The sequence below is a fragment of the Dipodomys merriami genome, unplaced genomic scaffold (genome assembly GCF_024711535.1).
Source record: "Dipodomys merriami isolate MVZ:Mamm:240054 unplaced genomic scaffold, mDipMer1.0.p SCAF_101, whole genome shotgun sequence".
In the NCBI taxonomy this organism is placed as follows: domain Eukaryota; kingdom Metazoa; phylum Chordata; class Mammalia; order Rodentia; family Heteromyidae; genus Dipodomys; species Dipodomys merriami.
Window position 1 is genome coordinate 4,320,919 of NW_027202283.1, and position 7,660 is coordinate 4,328,578.

The following is a 7,660-nucleotide window of genomic DNA, read 5'->3' on the forward strand; positions in this document are numbered from 1 at the left end:
CTCTAGCATCTGTTGTTATTAGAGTTCTTCATTATAGCCATTCTAATTGGAGTGAGGTGGTATCACAATGTTGTTTGGCATTTCTCTTATGGTTAGGGAAGTTGAGCATTTCTTCATGTGTCTATTGGCTATCCTTCTTTCTTCTTCAGCAAAGTTCTTCTGTTAGTCTATAGCCCACTTATTTATTGGGCAGTTGTTTCTTTGACGATTTATTGTTAGGGCATTTAATTTTCTTAGTTCCAGGTATATTGTAGATATGAGACCCTTGTCCGTTGTATGTTTAGTGAAGATCTTCTCCCAATCTGTGGGCTTTCTGGTGATCTTGCTAGCTATGTCCTTTGCCATGCAGAAGCTCTGCAATTCTATGCAATCCCATTTGTCCAAACTTTCTTTAATTTGTTGTGTTTCTGTGTCTCTTTTAAGAAAATTTTGGCCTGTGCCAAGGAGACCTAGGGTTTCACTTATTTCATCCTTTGAATTTTTTAGAGTGTCAGCTTTGACTCCGAGGTCTTTGATTGTGGAGCATATGGGCAGTAAAGATGGCGCTGAGGGGGAGTTGTGTGGGAAGAGCCCAATTTGCTTTGCATTCCATGACTAACCATCCTGTGGAAGCTTAGGTGCATGATAAGGTTCCTCTTCCTCCCCTCCCATGCACACCTGGTCTTTTTTGCTTTAAAAAAGAGCTTGCTCTGAGTTAATAAATGAATTTCCTGCTTCACTTGACTAACTGCTGTGTCTGTTTGTCTCCCTGGCTAAGTGAGGCCGCGGAACAGGGGAGCAGCCGCACTTACCTTTCATTTGGACCCCATCCGTCTTTTGTGGGATGGACGAAGACCCAACATCTGTCACCCAACGTGGGGCTTGAAAGGAAAAGATACCGGCAGAGGCTAAGCAGTCTCACAGGGTAAGTGAAACCCTTAGTATGGGTAATGCTATTTCACAGAAGTAAGAGGAAGAGGCAGCATTAGGCCTAGCAGGAATAAAGGAGGACTTGAGAAGTGAGAAGGAAAAGGAATGGGTAAAATTCATCCAAGAATGCACTGAAACATGCACAGTGGAAATCAAAATGAGGGTGAAAGTTACCCCCTCTGACTCAGGTTCCCCGGATGGTCCTAGGTCCCCACCCTATTTCCCCGATTGAGGGAGAGGTACAGCGTCCTACGCAACCTGTGAGAAGGAACTGCAAGACCCGGACCCCTACCAACCTTCCATGGAGGGGTTGAGGGGTGGGGAAGTAACCTAATTGGAGGCCTACCCTGGAAAGGAAGGGCCACCCAGGACCCCGGACCCTGGGCCACAGGATTTGCTTCCCCAAGTGTATCTGGTAAATCTGGCCCTTGGAATGGTATCCATGGGAAGCTAAAGATCTAAAAGAGCTCCACAAGGCAGTGGTGGAGGATGGTCCAAACTCTCCTTGGGCCCAGACTTTATTACAGGACATTGCTTATCACCCATGTGTCCCCAAGGACTGGCTGGATGTGGCCAAAGCCTTCCTCACTTGTTCTCAGTTTATTAAATGGTGAGCTTTCTTTAAGGAGGAATGCAGAGTGCGAGTGGAGAATAACTGGCAGGCTCAATCTGTGATACCTATTACTTATACCATGTTAAAAGGGATGGGGAATGGTACTCCACTGGCATCCAACATGCCGCAATACCTGGCCCATACCGTGACCAGGTGATGCAGGCAGGACTTGCCACATGGTTCAAACTGGATGATGGGCCCACTGAGTCCCTCATAGCAGGAGTTACACAAAAACCTGGTGAGCCTCTAGTTGAGTTTGTAGATGGAGTTGAACAGAGTATTAACCACAAGCTGCCAGCAGGGAACCTCCAAGATCAGTTTGTAAAGCTGCTGGTCTGGGAAGAGATGAATGCAGACCACCGCATGGCCTGCATGGGATTGAGAGAGTGTTTTCTGAGAAGATGGCTGGTGGCCTCACAGGATGTGGGAATGCAACAGCACCAGTCCCAATCATAAGCTTTAGCTTTACATGCTCAGACATCTGCAATGACTGTGGCTATTACTCAGGCACTGGCAGCCCAGGGCCAAGGAACCCCAAGACCATCGGGGAGAGGGACTTGTTTTAAATGTGGGCAGGAGAGGCACTTTAAGAGGGACTATTCACAACAATCCTCTGCCAACTGGCCCGATGGGTCCTAACCTCCCCCTACACCCTGACCCAGGGGCACTAAGGGATACCATTGGAAAAAGAATTGTGGATCCAAGTTTGATTTAGATAGGAAGCCCTACCTGGGTGGAGTGGTGGCCATTGATAAAACCTAAACTTGTAGCCCTCCACCTTCTGGTGGAGATAAACCTTGGGTACATATGCCCTTCTATGAGTCCTTGGAACACACCCATATTTGTTATTCAAAAGGCCTCTGGGGCTAGGTGTATGCTCCAAGATCTATGAAAGGTAAATGAATGGATGGAGCTAGTAGGCATCCCTAAGAGGTATGCCCTGGACTCCTGCTATACCTTCAGAATATACCTCGGTGTGATTGATATTAAAGATTGTTTTTTTCAATCCTCCTGCATCCGAATGACTGCAAAAAGTTTGCTTTCTCCATCCCTTCTCTTAAGTTTTCCCTGCCTGATTGGAGGTTTGAATGGACGGTGCTGCCAGAGGGAATGGCAAATAACCTGGCCTTTTGCCAACAATACTTGGCCACACTTCTAGGGACTGTGTTGGGTTCAGATACCTCCCTTGTGTTTGCCTACCCGGATGATATAATCGTGGGGCACCAAGACCTAGGACACCTGGAGGGCCTTCTGGCCCAGGTTCGCACCATATTAAGAAAGGGGGGCTTCACCATAGCACTCAATATGATTCAAAAGTTACCTCCTTTTAAGGTGCTCTGGTTCCACCTTACCTTGACTCAGGACAGTCTCCTTAAGCCTTTGCTGGATATTCCAACCTCTCTGACCTTAACCCAACTACATAGCCTTTTAGGGGAAATCAATTGGCTGTTGCCATGGGTGCCTGTCCCTAAAGATAGTGTGTGCCTTATTTGCCCTACTAAAAGGCAGGATGCACCAAGAAGTTATTACAATTACAGACAGCCATTGGGCAATATTTTTGCAGTTCTAAAAAGGCCTGGATGAAGTTTTCCTGAAGAGGAATTCTATTTTTGAGCCCATTTCCCTTTGGTGGTTTGGAGGTGTTACATTGATTTCTGCAGTTTTAATTCAAAGAGGGGAGCCATTAGAGTGGGTTCACACTCCCCTGGGGGCACACCTCAGATATAATCTCAGGCAGATCAACTTGCAGATGCTATCGTCAAGGGAAGGACCCAAGCCCAAAGGCATTATGGCCTTGAGCTTCACTCCAATGTTTTTCTTTTGGGGATGGCAGACATTGAGCAGCTCACTTAAGCCAATGCCTCATCTTGCTCTCTCCTTAGAGGGTTTCTAGGCCAAATTGACTCCCACCACCACTGGTTCCTTTGATTTTTTTAAAATAAGAATTGTAATAGTTATGAAGGAGTATCATAGTAATTTTGAATTGCATTTCTCTAATGACTTCTGTTCCCAAAGCTTAAGCCAGCATAGAAGTAGCATTAAACACAACTTTGTAAACCCACTGGCGATTTTCATGGATTTTGGAATACATGTCTATTCAGAATTTGTGCCCAGTTTTAAGCAAGTTTCTTGTTAATCTCATCTTTAATCTCTCTATACAAAATCAATAATTAATTCAATGTAGTAGAAAGGAAAAAATTAAGTATCTCCTAAAATTTTTCATTTTTCAATTACATGACATTGCTTAAATCATTTTCTGTCTACACTTGAGATTATATAATTAATTAATTTAGACCTTTTAGAAGGTTATACGTATTTTATTTATTTTACATTGATTGATCTTTCCAAAGCCTGTGTGTTTAATTTTCCTTGGTGTATTTCAGTATCATGTAGCTCATATTTCAGAGTGAAGAATAAATGGAAGGAAGCAAACAAAAAAATACAGTTCCTCTCATCTGATGAAGCCTCTACAAGAATGAGGAAAGAGTTCATCCTTCTAAGGAGCTACGATAGCATATCAAAAAGTTAATTCATTCTAATAGGTCTTCATTATCTTTACAATGTAGCGTAAATGATTTAAAACGCAATATACTGCTCAGATACTTATAGGTTTTATCAGGTTTGTATATTTTCATATGGATTTCACCTCAGTTGTAATTCCTTCATTATTCTGTCCCTGATATTTTTACACTATCAAGACATAAGATCACCAGTTTGATTTAGAGCATGAGAAATTATCCATCTGGCTTCCTTGGAAGCAGTGCATAGTCAATTGATAACATTATTTCTGGTTGCTCATTACATGTAATGGTTTCTGTAATACATATCACATTCTACGTAGTATTTAAAAATCTGCTTTGTTAACAATATTATATGGATAAAATTGGGGGAATAAACTCTTCCATCTCAGAACACTTTTATATGTTTTTAGTTGTAAAAGTACTGTACAGAGGGGTCACAGTTACACACACACACACACACACACACACACACACACACACACACACACACATTTTCTTGATCCATTCATGTACTGAGGGGCATCAGGTTGGTTCCATATCTTACCTATGGTAAATAATGCTGCAATAAACATAGTTGTGCTTGTAGTTTTAGTATGGTCTTGTTTCTGATCATTTGGGTGAATGCCCAAAAGAAGGATTGCTGCGTCATAGAGGATCTCTATGTGGAATCTTTTGAAGAACCTCCATTCTGCTTTTCAAAGGGTTTGACAAGTTTACACTCTCACCAAGAATTCAGTAGTGTTTACTTCTGGCCACATTCCCTCCAGCGTCTGTCATTGTAAAAATATTGAACGCTTCAGGAATTTGTGTGTCATCCTTCGAAGGAGCTATGCTCATCATCTCTGTATCATTCCAGGTTTAGGGTATGTGCTGCCAAATTGAGCACAGAACTTTTTTTATATCTAAAGTATAATTGAGTTTCTTAAATTAGACACTTCAACAAAAAGTAAATGCAAAAGAATGGTCATGAAATATTTATTTCTTACATAAGCACATATTTAAGAAGAAACTCAAAATTGATATGTCAAAAACAAAGTAATTCCAAATATTTGTGGTTCAAGAGATGTGTAGAAGGAGGAGTTCAATTATTCTCTACAAGACACCTGTCATAATGAACATTGCAGCAAGGGTTAAGGTTGTTAAAGTTTTAATGCTTTAAATGGGTTTAATTTTGGGAATTTGCTTAAATATGCCAAAATAGGGACTGTTTGGCAGGTCATAAAAATTTTCCAAGAAGTAGTTAAGATTTATGGTAGCAGACATATATTACTAAGTATTTATATTTCAGAATTTATAGAAACTTTACTAATGAGAAGTTGCAAAGTCTTTGTTTAAAGAAGCAGAGTAAAGAGTTAAGAATTTGTTAACTACAATTTAGAGCTTCCTTACTTTATATGTTAGCGAGCAACAAGTGATGATATAAGCCATATACAAATGACGAGATGAGCCATAAATAGTAATCTTAGTGGGTAACTTTAAAGACTACTCATAGCCTATAAAACTCTTGTTGAACATCATAGCCTTAGCCAGTTTTAAATGTACAGGAATATGAGAATATAGTAAAATCTAATATGTAGTACACTTCAAATACTGGAAACATGTAACTGGTTTATTTTTCATTTTATTAATCATGAATATTTAATTGTTGTTTTTATTTATTTGTAGCATTGTTTTCTGCGGCGCGTGCCTTCTCGACCAGCGAGAAAGAACGACCACCACACCAGGAGGCTTCTCAGATCACGCTTTATTGGAGAGCCTTTTAGTTGATGGGAGAGCTTGAGCGCGAGAGAGCGTGCACCCGAAACATGGCCGCTTATATAGGGAATAGGAACACGGGTCGCTCTATCATTGGTCGTCTGCTTTTTACCATCACCAGGTGCCACGGGATTGGCTGGGGACTCTACGTGGCTCGCGCATGCGCAAAGCCCAGGACCCACCATCCCGCCAAGCACCGCCTGAAATGGAGTGGTTACCTCAAAACTGCAAGGGAGTGGGCGCCATCTTGTAATGGCGTTTACCCTGGCTCCCTACAGTTCCCACTTTTTTGTTTTTTGGCAACAGGTAAGACTAGAGGCTGGGCCTCTGTCTAAAACATTAGGACCTTGCACTGGCCTTTGCCTGAGGGACGCCTTCCCCAGTGATGACCAGGCCCGTCCGATGCCTTTTTTGCAGAGGTGGGATCTTGGGCATCAACCCACTTGCAACCCAGCATGCTCTTCTTGAGGAGATGGTACCCTCAAGTGCAGTGCACTTGCCTAGCACCCTGTCCCAAATTGCAAGTTGCATACCTGTCCCGGTGCAATGGGATCCCCTGATCCCTCGGGGTGCTAAGGCTATGCAGGATGGTAAGGCTTAATTGCCTCTCAGGGCCGACAGCCCGATCTGGGGTGAGGATCAACTCTCCAAAGCGGCTAATGCTTGCAAGATAACAACCTTGTCCCTTCTGGTTTGGGCTCGAAGGCGACAGACCAACCATAGGCAGACCACGCATCCTCCCAGGCAGCAGGCTAAAAACATTCCGACTCCCACCCACTCTTTGAAAAAGGACTCCGCAGAGGCAATCCAGTCTTCCATCCTACAATCTGTGGAAAATAAGGTGGGGAGAAAAAGGGAGTCTGCATGCAGGGGCATAGGAACTGGCCAGGCCCTGGTGACAGCCCACAGCCATTGGTTTAGCTATCACAGGGGTTGCTATTAGCACTGTTGCTAACAGCAGGAAGATCAGCTGCATCAGGAGACGAGTGGATGGCATCTTCAAGAGGGGGTTCTGCTGCAGTCTCCACCAGCCTGGTCAGTGTCGTTGGCACCCAGTGAGGTACTTCTTGACTCTGTGGAAAAACACAAACAGCTCCCCTGTATCTCGTTATTACCGGATCCGGTCCATACCATTTATTATTAATAACATCCTTCCACATAACCATGTCTTTAGTATCCATGGGGTCTCTTGTCATATGCCGATCTGCGGCAGACTGGTCGTTGTCATTTAGAATTAAAAAATTAAGGGTAAAGAGCACAAGAGAAAGTCTTTCCCTGGGGGACGCTGACTCAGCAATTCCCCCTTTTTGTTTTTGAAGCATTTCTTTTATGCTTCTATTAGCTCTTTCCACTATACCTTGTCATTGAGGATTGTAGGGCAGTCCGGTGGTGTAGGCAACCTGCATTTGTGCGCAAAAGGCGCGAAAACCATGGGAAGTATAAGCAGGGCCATTATCCGTCTTGAGTCTAAGGGGCTTTCCCCAAGCTGCCCAAGCTTCTAAGCAGTGTATTTTGACGTGAGACACCTTTTCTCCTGCCAGAGGTGTGGCATGAATGACACCGGAAAAGGTGTCCACAGACACATGTAAATATTTCAACTTACCAAATTCTGTCAGATGAGTAACATCCATTTGCCATAGGGCGTTTGGTCTCAACCCCCTGGGGTTTACCCCCACATGGGGAGGATGAAGAAAGGTAACACAGGATTTACAGGCTTTAACAATATCTCTTGCCACATGCCTGGACAAATTATATCTTTTCCTAAGGGTATTAGCAGGTACATGATACAATCTATGAAAGTCTTTTGCCAATTCTACAGGATCAGCAGCGACCAGAGCCACAGCCCGAGTTGCCTGGTCCA

At 43.4% G+C, this 7,660-nt stretch overlaps 1 non-coding gene across 1 annotated transcript; it reads right to left on the reverse strand.

Moving 5' to 3' along the window:
• Positions 1 to 4,824: 4,824 nt before the first annotated feature.
• Positions 4,825 to 4,930, reverse strand: LOC138807448 (U6 spliceosomal RNA). Its single transcript, XR_011366154.1, has one exon. It is a non-coding gene; the product is annotated as a U6 spliceosomal RNA (small nuclear RNA).
• Between the last annotated feature and the right edge of the window lie 2,730 nt (positions 4,931 to 7,660).